At 34.3% G+C, this 13,003-nt stretch overlaps 1 long non-coding RNA gene across 5 annotated transcripts in view; it reads right to left on the bottom strand.

Moving 5' to 3' along the window:
- The window catches only part of LOC104912170 (uncharacterized), a 163,250-nt gene that overhangs the window by 21,337 nt on the left and 128,910 nt on the right, over positions 1–13,003 (bottom strand). For 3 of the 5 annotated variants that reach the window (XR_014885022.1, XR_014885023.1, XR_014885024.1), the window contains exon 7: positions 4,727–4,768. The exons of the other annotated variants lie outside the window; for them this stretch is intronic. This is a non-coding gene — a long non-coding RNA (uncharacterized LOC104912170). The remainder of the gene's footprint in view (positions 1–4,726; positions 4,769–13,003) is intronic. 5 annotated transcript variants of the gene reach the window in all.

Raw genomic sequence — 13,003 nt, 5'->3', positions numbered from 1 at the left:
AAAAGAGCCTTATCTGTATCTTTCATAATATTATATTACTTTCTCTTATGTGTTTCTCCCCCTTTCTGTCCTGTTGGCCATTTGGCAGTCACAATAGAGGAGAGGCTCACACAAAGAGAAATGTCTGGCACTTTGCAGTGGTAAGACGACAATGCATCAGACAGACAGAAAAACAGGGAGTTTCATAGCTGAGGAGCAGTAACTGAGAGCCCCCAGCCCCCAGTACTCTGATTTTCCTTTAAGTGGATTTTGATGAAACAGAAAGCCTGCTCAGAGCTGTTCATCACAGCTGGAGTAAACAACTGAACATGAGCCTCCTAGATGCTTAGTCAACAGGGAGCTGTCTGCCTACGTGTGCTTTAGCTGACAAAAATATGAGATCTCAGAGACCTGAATACATACCTATTCAGGATGTGGGACATCAGGACAAGTTGACATTTGGTGAAGACTGAGTCCATAAAAGCTCATTATTTAAATGAAAATCTCGAGGTGTAAAGTCACTAATTAGCATATTTGAAGGCCTAAATAATTTCTAAACATTAAAGACACAGTTCCCCTTATCCATGAAATGTCTACTAAAGAACAACAATAAGGGCTAAGGAACACTTACAGAACAGGGAGACAGTGACAACTACTCTCCTACTTAAAGGATATGGATAAGTAAAAGGATAGACTACAAAGCAAGTTATTCTGAGTAGGATATTCCCAGTTGTTTCTCAGTATAAATAAAGACAGTTTTCTCCTCAAATGTCACAGCATATTAAGTGCCAGGAGAGAATTATTCCAGCATATGATGAATGAAACAACATAACCCCAAGGAACTAAGTCACAATGCGACAAAGCTATCCATGAAGTGAATTGCAGTACAAATTCTAGATAATTCTGTTACAGTATGAAAACTACTGCAGAGGCAAAATATTAATGACATATTTGTTTTGATACACTAAATATTGGTAAATGAAGGTCACAGTAACATTTTAAATATCCCAAGAACTATAAGAAAACTGGGGCATCTCCAAAGCTTCTTAACATAATTTTGTTATATAGAGACTGTTTTCTAAGAATAGCCCTGTTAAGGGAGGCAAAAGGAAAGGCAACACTGATCGTACTGCCTCACCTTGGGGTACTCTTTTCACCACCTCCATATCTTATAGTGACAATAATGCAGCTAATAGTTTCCATAAATCAATACATAAAAAAAATGCACAGATTGTATCTTCTGACAAAGTTTGCTAAACTGAATACATAACAAGATTTTGCATAATATTATAAATTTGCACAGAGGTTCTGCAAGGAGCAATTGCACAAGATTCATTTCAGAACAGTTTGAAACTTATTATCGTTGCACAGAACTGTATGAAAATTATTGCATACAACATATAACTTTTCTGTGTAAGAATTTCAGATTGCCTTTTAGAAGAATGACAATACCATATAACTGCTAAATTTGTAAGTACAATTCTTTTGATGTGCCTACTGACCTAGAAACTACAAACTACAATTCACGTGATGTGCCGTTATTTTTATTTTTTAGAAAATCACAGCTTTCTCTTGTTACTCAAAACAAAAATTTTTCCAAACTGTATTTTCTGACTTAATCTCTTCCAGGTAGATGACTATTAAACGTCTGTCCTCAAGTACTCCAAACAACAAATACCTTTGGTGACAAGTTATGAATAAACGTCTTCTGTCACATACTGAAATAGATGACAATTGCAGTTGGTACTCTCACTGATCATTAACTCAGACCAAATTTAAGTGTGAATGCTAATTAAAAATCTGTTGGTCTTCACTGCTTTAAGACAAAGAAAAAAGAACCAATGGCTGCACAGAACTAATTTTACAAAGAAATTCTTGCCCTCGCAGTCTGCTGAAACTTCAGATTTAGTGAAAACCTAATAGTATTTTGATCAATTCTGAAATCTGCCCAAACGCTTAATTTTATAAAGCATCTGTTACACACTGACTCTTAGAATACTAATATTTCAATGCACAATCTTCTGTTAATAAGTTCAATTTATAATGTTCAAAATCTTGCCTGAGATGATATTCTGACAAACATAGAAAATGATACAGAACTTATTCTGCTTGACAGTCTTTCCTTGAAAATAAAAATGCCTAATTATTTGTTATGCGGGCTGTTAAAGAAAGGCTTTTAATAAGCCTTTCCCTTCCCCTTCCCCCCAGGAAAAACAACAAATGCTTTTTCACCTATGCAGACATATGTAAAGATGAAGGGGCTCGTAGACCTCAAATGGCAAGGACAATGGCCAGTGGAAGTGGACCTACCTTGTAGTTTGAAAATGCTATTACAGTAGGAGTTTCCACAGATAATATAGCAAATTTTATCGCTACACAGAAGAAATCTTAACAGAAGGTTATGCTTTTCTTTTTAAGTGAAGCTATAGCAACTTAAGCAGTTCTAAGGATAGGACCAAACCATGCCTTTCGTATCAATTTAAACATGCTTTGTTGAAGATAACAGAAGAAAATCTCCTGAGATTATGTAGCCTCATGTGTGATTATTATTCAGCAGCATATACTTACCTAGATCCGACACTGAACTGTATTATAAATCAGTATTAGTATTCTGCTATCTGACACCTCCTGAAAACTGACTGAATCTTAGGGGACAGTCATTGCTGTAAATGATTTATACTGAGTTACATGGTTTGCTTTTTTGCTTTTCTGTTCTGGGAAAGAGTTAGAATGACTAGACACTTGTGCCACATTTCCTGATTGAACTTAGATTATTTCAGTCACTTTTCTTTATACTTTATTATTCTTGCCAATAGTCAAAAGGTAATAAAAAAAAAGATAAGATGTTTATAAGAAGTTTATATTTTCTGCTGCATATTAATTACACAGTTGTAGTTTATCTTTTTTTTTCAGATGCTTAAACATCACCTAAAAATAATATGCATTTTTTAAAAACAATTGAAGAAAAAATTAACTAATTTCTTAAACACTTTTCCATTCCTGATTAGAATGATTATTTCCCAGTGTACTGTCATATCTGCTGAGCTTAGAAATAGTAAATAATGTTAAGGCCTGAATATACCCAATTTATAAACAATTACTCATTTCCTCTGGACCAATCCTTACGAAAATCATTTTGGTGTCATTTTAGCTTTTGTTCCTGTGAACTTTTTTTTTTTTCTTCCAAGTAATTTTGAGAAACAGAGAACTTCTAACAGAAACAGTTAAGTGGATAACTGATGTCACCATCAAGATCATAAATGGATTAAAATGCCACAGTTGGCTGGTTTTCAGCTGAGTACTGGACCCTAACATCCCTGACAAACCCAGCACCTACCTACAGATGACCCTGTATCCCTAGATGAAGCTGGAAAAATCCTTTCCATATCCAAAATTCTTAGTTCTTCATTTTATACTACTTTTTAGTCCCCTTTTAATTGAGGGGGAGAAGAAATAGTGTTCAAATTGCCAAAAAACACTCTGCATTGGTAAGAGCAATTTCCAGAAGAGCTGCCTATAGAATTCAGGTAGCTGCCTCCACTTTCTGCTGAGTGGGTGGAAGAGATTTTTAAATGCAAAATTTGATGCCATAATGTCTTCCCAAATTAGATTGATTTTTGCTAGAACAGAGAAAACAGTAAGGCTTTCTCAGGTGGCAGATGAGTGAAGAATTGTATCTGAGCTGAGTGAAGAAGCGTATTTGGTGCCTATTCCTCGGTACAAGTGCCCGTGTCCCTCAACAAGCTGGTCTGAGGCTTTGTAAGTGAAATTCAATTCAGTCTCAGGTCAGGCCAAACACTGAACCAGATTTGCATTGTAAATTGTATTTTCAGATCTTTCTCACCAGCACTGTCCCCAGTGATGGCAGCAGCATACTGAAGTTCCAAGAGTTCAAGCCCTGTACAGCAGTATAGCTATAGTCATTATATTTGGTACCATGAAACCACCATCTGGCTAGAAGGAAAATCTAAAATAATTGTCTTATTGATGAGCATTTTGTAAAGCTAGCAATATACCCTTTCATATTTCATATAGCCTTTCACACTTCATATTTGTAAAACAAATGTATTTTTGCCACTAAACGTGACATTGCATATTGTTGTGATAAGGCCTTTACAAAGACAACAATAAATCATAAATATCCTTAATAGGATAATACTACCACGAATGTGAAAAGAAATAAGCATCTGTAAACCACAGATTAAAAGAGGCAATGTACTTAATATAAAACAATGTAATGTAATGTGAACATGAGACAAGAAGATTACAAATTTCTTCAATTAGTCATACAGCCAAACCATGAATACAAATACTCATTATCAGCACTCTGATAAAGAAAGCATATCAGAAAATAGGTCAAAATAAAGCGTATCAGAACTGCTCAAACAGATGACAGTTATGCAAAGATAATGTTTTTTCTCATTTTTTGTATACGATCAAGATGCGGAATTCTGTCAGTATTTGTGGAATAATTTTACCGTTACATCCCTTTTGTTATAATTATCATAGCCAAACTAATTATTAGTATGACACTAATTCTTCCAAGACAACTCAATGACTATCCTCCATTCCTTTTTTCTTAGAGGTGGAGGCAGGAATAGGATAAATTGCCTCATTTGTCTTCCAGCATTACAAGAAAATAAAGACTTTCATGAAACATATTGTCTACTAATTATTAATTTGTGATTATTGGCCAGTACAACAAAAATAGCTCAGTTTGAGCCCATCATACAGGAGGAAAGAGTACCTTTATGCTTTGCCATTCATTCCTTCAGGTCCTTCGTAATTCCTGTGAGGAAAAAAAATATTATCATGCAATGATCAAATGTAGGGAATCCTGTGGTTTAATATGCTTGATCTCATAAATATACTGGTTGTTTCTATTTTTTCTAACATCTGATTGACGTTGAGACAAGTCATGGCTGCACACCCTACTTGCAGGGCTCAAAAATTCCCTTTACTTAAGGATGAACAAAAAATGATTTAAAAAAATAAATAAATGAGAGAGAGAAAGTTTTCACTTGCATAAATCAAGAGAGAAATCAAAGTCTATTGCACCATACTATGAAAGTCAAGTCAGAGAGCTCCTGTCAATTAATTCACTGAATTCTCTTTCCATTCACCCTGCTCTGGTAATGCGAAGCCCAGAACAAACACTCTAAATGCAAACTGCATGTAAGTGACTGATTCTAATTATAAAAGACCAGTTACAAAGAAACCTCAACCCATGCCATCTAACCATAAATTAAGAAAAATATTCTGGCATCAGAAGTTTGAACTCCAGCTGGTACTTACACTAGCAATTTATTATTATTATAAACTTTTCACTTTTCGACCATTATGACTTGAAGGTCTCTCCTGTACCAAAAGAGCCAGCACCTGCCTGCTGTCTCAATAGCAGTATTGGCACTCGTGAAACAACGAATTCTGTAATTTTTCACCCTAATTTTTCTCAGTAGTTGCTGCTAATGAAAACGATAATCAAGAGACCTACATTGAGTTACAATGGGGAACAAGGATAATAGTAGAAATTTCAATATTTGATCTGTATAAAATAGCTTCAATTTACTTCATTTGTAGATAATGACATATTTTAGCAAAGAAAAAAGGTGATAGTTTTAAATTTATGGTGTCCCAAAAGATTCAGCAGTGCTATTATAAGTATGGAACTGGGGAATTCACATTTAATATTGTTTAAATTTACCCAGTATTACTTATGTTCCAGGCTGTCTCTGTATCGTCCTTCATAACATTGTGCTTTTAGTAAGTTTATTTTGCACATTTCTGTTTGACTCATCCCACACTAATAAAGACAATAACTTTATCTCAAAGTAACCTTTCAGTTCAGGACACTGCCTTTTAATGCAAGCCATAGCAGACCACCATCTACTCAATACTAAGAAAAATAAGATCAACTGGATACATTGATAAGATTTTATCATTATATTTTACAACATGGATACACGATGGATCAAGCATCAGTTTTGCCTTCTTTCTTATTTTTACATACGCTTTGTGTAATTCAATCTGTACGCTTATCCTGCACAATTTACTCTAAATCCCAGATACACTAGCAAAGTCAGACCAACACTTAAATGTACTAAGCAGACATCTTTCTGTTGTTTGTACTCAAAACTGACAGGAGATTAGTCATTTCACAGATTAAACCACTCAGAAATGTGGGAGAGAAATTATCAAAGTCCCCTGATTTCAGCATGAGTTTTCTATGCAATGTCTTCACATTACAGATTTTAGGATCCATTTCTATGTGTCTTATCACCCATACATCTTGTCTTAATGATTAAAATCATTATTCTTACTGAAAATTAAAGCTTTTCCTATTTAATCTTTTTATGTGTAATACTGTTTTCTCCAAATATCTCTAAGACAGACTGATAATGAATATACATCAAATGCATCACTCACTATCACCAAAGATAGGGCTTGTTTCAACATGCTGAAGGCAACAGCTGCTGACACAAATTAAGTAGCTGCTTAAATCTTTGTGATATCTTCCAAGAGCTATAGCATGGCAGTTTTCAGCCCTTTTCCAAACATATTTTTTTCAATTCCTATTTATGCCTGATTTTGGGAGATGTTTTATACACAAAAAGCCTTTGAAAGAATTTTTTATAATTTTGTTGTTTTTCCTAATTAATTTGATATAACATATCTTAGCAATGTCTGAGAATAACAATTATAAATAGGTGTTATTTCTAATAACACTGTAAAGGATTGCTCTTCATCCTTACTTCTTTCTTATTGTACTCCAACTGTGAAACAAACTCCTTTTTCAAAAATATTACAGAAAGCCTCAGAGGCAAAAGGACAGTTAATACAGGGCTGGTGCTATGCTCAATCCCATGCTCAGTGCCCTGGCATGCTGTAGTTACAAGATTCATATGTAACCACATTCAATACATATACATTCAGTGTATGTATTTCAGGAAGAAAATGGAAGCAACTAAAGGTAGATCAGAATTATTGATTCTCTAAAGGATTTTCTCTATCCTCTTCTAGAAAGGTTTATTTTATGAAACACAGCAGTCCACTTGTACAAATAAAAGCAACTTTTCTTTTAAAGAAATGCAACCCCCAGCTAAATGATAATACAAATTCATCCTGACTGCTATGAATTACTTCATAGCACTAGTCACTGGTTTGTGACCATTTTATACATTTTAAATTCTGCAGAACAAGTTTTTGAGCTGAAGTCTTTTTAACAGAAGGTTAATGCTGACATGTACATCTACATAAGAAAAATGATAGAACACAGTCTGATATAAATTATCCACAGATTATCCAAATTTGCATTTTCTAATGTCTCATCAGAAAACTATGTACAATGGACTCTGTTTCTGAAGAATAGTATTTGTTCTTTTATTGAAATGTTGCCATCAGAAAGCATAGTTTGTTCCCATCCATAATTCAGAGTTCCCTTCAGAAAAGGCAGAGCTGACTGTTCAAATATATTGAAACTATCATAGCCTGCAGCACCTGCTGCAATGCATTATTGATATTCAGTGGTGGCACTGACGCATTTCTATGAGCATATGCTTTCCTCTATATTGGGAAACTTTAAATGGAAACCTATTTCCCGTGGACTTTATTTTCCCGAGATTTCCTTGAGACAGATACTTGAAGGAAAAAAAAAAAAAAAAAAAGACCTCTGGACAATCGTAAGTTGAGGATGGAGTGTCTTAAGGAAGCCTTCACTTTTTATTTTTTTTCATTTTCATACATCCCATTGCTCTACAAGGAAAGAAAATCAGGTCAGCGAGAAACAGCAAGGCTGGTGTAGCTATGCAAGTGCTGGTGCATTAAGGGCCCTCACAGAGCCCCTGAACATCTACACTTAGTATGTAGTTATGTGGCAGTTCCTATAAATCCTACCCAGCCTCTGTGAGATCTGGACTAGCAGCTCCCATTTGTTTTATGTGGTCAGTCAGTTGTGTGTTTTCTGTTGAGGACTGAACGGAATTTTTCCTTCTTGCTAAATTAGAACAATTCAGTGCTTTCCTCTTGAGTTAAAGCTCAATTTATGTAGACTGAGAACTATAGTATGATCCAAAAGCTGCTCAGGTTCCTGACAAAATACAAAATGCCCTCTCTAACAGCTGTGGCTGGGTCTCATTAGGACTTATTTCAAAGACAGTCTGCTGGCACCCTTCTGTCCCTTCAATGACATCACTTAAGACCTCAACGTTACGGCAGCAATTTATGGAAAAGAGAAAAACTACAATACTCAATTTATTGCTGCAGTTTTTAGATCCCAAGTGTCTTACTTTTAAAAACTTGAAGTATGATTATTTTGTGTTTTTTTTTTTCTTTTTTTTCTTCTTGACTACAACAATGAATCATTAAGTAAGTGAAAGCTTGAAGACACCATTCTGAGGAGAATTGTCTGGAATCAGTAAGCAGCAAAAAATCTGATTCTGATAGCAGCCTTATCTGTTAGTACATAATTTAAATGGAAGTTGAATAATCCTAAAGGGTTTTAGAATCTCATCTAAACAGTACCATTACTCATTCTCAGAACATTTTATTGCAAATGAGGACCCCTTTATGCTCTCAGATAAATTTAAAACGATCCTTGTAATTTTTATTTTGATGTAAATATGTCCTTTATATAATAAAATGGCTCACTGCTAAGAGTTTTAGAAATGTAGTATTTTATAGTTCTGTTTGATAGCACGAGCACTGAAAAGAATCACAGACCAATGGAAAGGTTCTACATTTAATTTGATAGATACTCTATCTCCTGCTTCTTAATGAATCACTAATTACTATTTGCAAAATTCATATTCAGTTTAAAAATGAAAATATGATTTTTTAAAAATACACATATATTAAGCAGCTTCTGTTTTAACCTTCTATACTGGGAGATGGTCCTCCTACACCCCCTACCCACACCTCCTTGACCCATTGTCTGATCTTTACAGGCTTCCTCTTTGCTGAAAACCTGATGATTAATCCCATGCTTCAAGTGAAAAAACAAACTCATTTACTGAATACAGTTTTGATTTTTTTCTTTTTTTTTAAACTTCTGTTACTCACTTAGAAATCAAGGGAAATAATTATTTTGCTCAAAGCAATAAGCTATAGATTACTGACAAAACAAAGCTAGTGTCAGGTTAAGAATACTGTCATTTATTCAGAAAACCAGTATTTTAATAAGTCACATGGAAAGTGTTTTGATTTAGCCTCAGTTGTTGCAGAATTCAAGGCAGTAGTATCACAAACAGTAAAAATGTTGTTCATTCACAGCTGAATTTAGGCTGTTTTGTGGCATCTGTTTATGTTATTGGCACATAAAAAAAGAAATTGTAAAGAAAAGTTTCAATTCTTAAGAAATATTCTAAATCTACCAAAAAGCAGCAGGAGAGTGAGTGATTATGAAATACAAAGGTCTAATGATGGTTAAAAAAAAGATTTTCAAGACAGAAAAATACAATACAGTGATATAGACTTTTGACCATTGCACCTGTTGCAGAAAATAAATGACAGATGATACAGTGCAGATTAGATGCAGCTAATCAAGTGCTAAATATTTTAATGCTGTTACTCTGTCATGTTATGACTACGAAATTCTTAGAGTATATTCACTCACAGAGAAGTTTCCCATAGCTGAGTGCAAAAATGCCAAATGAGGGCTGTAGAAGTTGAATTAGAAGATGGTCAGCTGTGTTACATAATGAAAACATATTTTGGTACAGCTTCCAGTTGGAAATCTACAACTGAAATGTGTATTATGTACACACAAAAAACACCAAATAAAAGGAAAAAAAAAAAAGAAAAAAAACAACTGAGCAAACATCATTAAACATTGGCATCATTTTTCTGCTCTCCACACTGTAGAAAGAAAATCTGAATCCAATGGAAGTGCATTTGTGGGATATCCAACATCTAAAGAAAAACCTGAGCAGGAGACAAAATAATGAACTGATAAGATTTTTTTAGAAGACTATAGTTAGTAGAAGCTTGAATTATGAAGTTGACCTATTACAAAGACCTCCATAGCAATTTGAGGTAGCTGAATCACAAATTCATCACTTTCATAATAAAATCTTCAAAATGACAGTCTGCAGTTATTGCATTTATTAAGAAGGTCCTGGCTGAAAACGTAGTTGGGAAAAATGAAGTACCAGAACAAATATGTTGCAGGGCTTACAACATTGCCCTCAAGTTTGTGTAACTGCTGAATTACAGTATTTTGGGTGGAAGAGGGCTCCACAGGCTGAACTTATCTCCCTTCTCACTAATGCGATCTTAACAATTGTTATGTTCACAAATGATAAGAACATAAAAGCACCAGGAAAAACTCATAAAACACCTTAATTTCACAAAGGCTTTGGAAGTTTCCTTTTTTTTCTTTCTTTCTCTCTTTTTTTTTTTTACTTAACTTGAAGAGATCTGTTCAAATTAATAGCACTTATGATTTATGATCTTGTCATGTTTTTGATCAAGTGAGCTCAAATACTTGAACCAATTCAAGATATGCCAGGTTGATGATAAAGGGATTCGGTTTCTTCTCTCTTATTTCCTCATATGTTTACATGTGAGGGGTTACAAACAGTAAGAAGTCAACAGTGTCTGTGAAGACCTAACTTTAACTTCTTGAAATAGATTTGAGAGATTTCTTGAGAGATTTCTAGTTAGATTTTTGCTTGTAAATATAAAAATTCCTCTGCATTGTCTTGTCTTTCAAATACTTCAGTGTAAAATATTCAAAGTTCTTAAAATGAGAACTGACAGGATAAATAGTAGTGGCTTTTTGTTGTTGCTGCTTTTGTTTTTAAAATAGCAAAGAGACTCCATTAAAGAAAGGTAATTTTAATTTATAGTTGACAAAGGCTTACTATCAATAATTGTACCATTACTCCTATCTCACCAAAAATCCCTATCAACATAAAACCTGTGGACAAAAAAACCAAAGCCCTGCACTTACTGGCTTTGAACTAATACAAAGCTAAAACTCAGTGGAGATGCCACTCATGAACAACTAAACTAGCTGAAAAACAGATGTTGATAACTAACTTGCAGAATAGATGCTACCTTGCAAACTGAAGACTGTAAGAAAGCAATACCTCAAATGAGTCTCAGTATCCTGAAGACAGTGATAATTATTATTAAACCTTTCCTGAATGCAATGGTTTGACATTTTTCTCTGCACCTCAGTTTTAATGTACCAGAAATCCATCACTTATTCAGCTTTACCTAGCAACATAGTTTTATTCAATTATTTCTCCATAGACGACTTTATAGAAAATTTTCAGAACTAAAGAAAAAAAAAGTGTGTGAGTTTGTTTTCATGAGAAAGTAGTTAAAGTTAACAGATAATTTGAGTAGAGGTATACATTTGAAATCATGAAATTTTCTGATGATTCAAAATAATTTCTCCTATATGTTTTTGTCCATACTGCTAAATAGAGCCTTAACAAACCAGTTGTAGTTGTTTTCAAAAGAAGGTTCAAGGTTCAGCCATATGCAAAAAGTTTTTTATTCCAAATTCAGAATTTTCTTGGCCATGAACCTCAAGCAAATATTAATGGATGAAGGAAGGAGGGAGGCACTTGGTTGCTGTTAACACTGGCTAGCACAGAGAATGATGCCTGCTGGTTTTAACTACCTCCCAGGAATGTTCAGACATAAATTCAAAGAATAAAATTAAAGAAACTCTAGTGCTGTTCTAAGTCCCTCACCATTTGAAGCATCCTCCTGGGTGCTTTGATATTAAACATAAGTTTAGGATGAAATTAAATGTAGGATGCCTTCTGAAATCAAGACTAACAGGGCATACATATGCAGAATATATACTTTGCATTATAAATAAGTGGCAAGCAAGTCAAAACGCAGAATGAAACCATTTACCACAAATAAAAATAAACATAAAAATAAGTAAAAAATACTGCAATCTAAAGCTCAAACAAGTACATACTTTTTCTCTACTTTATGCATGGCATATTAAAGGGAAGATTCAAAAATGTCATGCCCACTTGGGGATGGATCCCCACTGCCTTCATCCCCTTTTCTCTTATTCCCCTTCACCTTTATCAAAGCTATATTATGAGACTATTCACAGCAATGTGTTAAAACACACATCTATTCATACTTTTGGGTTGTGAGTGAGTTTTCTTATAGTAAAGGAATAAGCTCATCTCTTGTGAGAAGACTATGTAAAATGCAGTATCTATTATCTTAGTTCCCTCTTTCACAGATTTAAGAGGAACAAGTTACAGTTTTGAATAAATGGAATTACAGGTACTGTAGTGATTACAGATTTATTACTATTCTACCTATCAACTTTCTGATTAAGATTCATCACATCACTCAGCTATGAAATCTAATAATACATTGTCCTTCTAAGCAGTTCATTGTTAGAGAAGCATGTCTTGAACAGAGAAAACCAAATTCATGCAAAAGGATTCTTCCTGGAAAAATTGTACCATTTTTCATTATGTAGCACAAAAAAGTTCAAAATAAACAATTATAAAACAGTGTTATGTGACACTAAGATGTCAGAAGCTGTACTCAAAATGCTGTGGGTATTAAGGTAAATTCAGGGTAAAAAATTGTTCAAGGTAACACGATAAGGGAATATTCTAACTTCTTGGCGCAGAAAAACGGACCATAAACTGGATATTTAGAATAAATCAGCAAAACAGAAAACATCTCCTCCTCCTTGGAAGCATTCAAAACCAGGCTGGTTTTCAGCAACCTGGTCTAGAGGGGGTGTCCCTGCCTATATCAGGAGGAGATGGAACTGGGCAATCTTAAAGGTCCCTTCCAACCTACACCATTCTATGATTCTGTGATCTGTATAAAGCAGCCCTTCCAGAAACATGCTAAGGCAAAAAACATGTATTTCGTGGTTTTTTTCCCACATCTTTCTAGGTCTTGTTCTTGTTTAGCAATAACCACCTTCACATCTAAATATTATGTAAGCATTCCCTCCTTACTTCCATAAAACCGTCCATTATTTTTCATTAACAAATAGAACTGGAAACAAAGCACATTTAAAGAA

This window comes from Meleagris gallopavo, chromosome 9 (genome assembly GCF_905368555.1).
Source record: "Meleagris gallopavo chromosome 9, MGAL_WU_HG_1.1, whole genome shotgun sequence".
NCBI lineage: Eukaryota > Metazoa > Chordata > Aves > Galliformes > Phasianidae > Meleagris > Meleagris gallopavo.
This window is presented reverse-complemented; position numbering and strand designations above follow the sequence as displayed.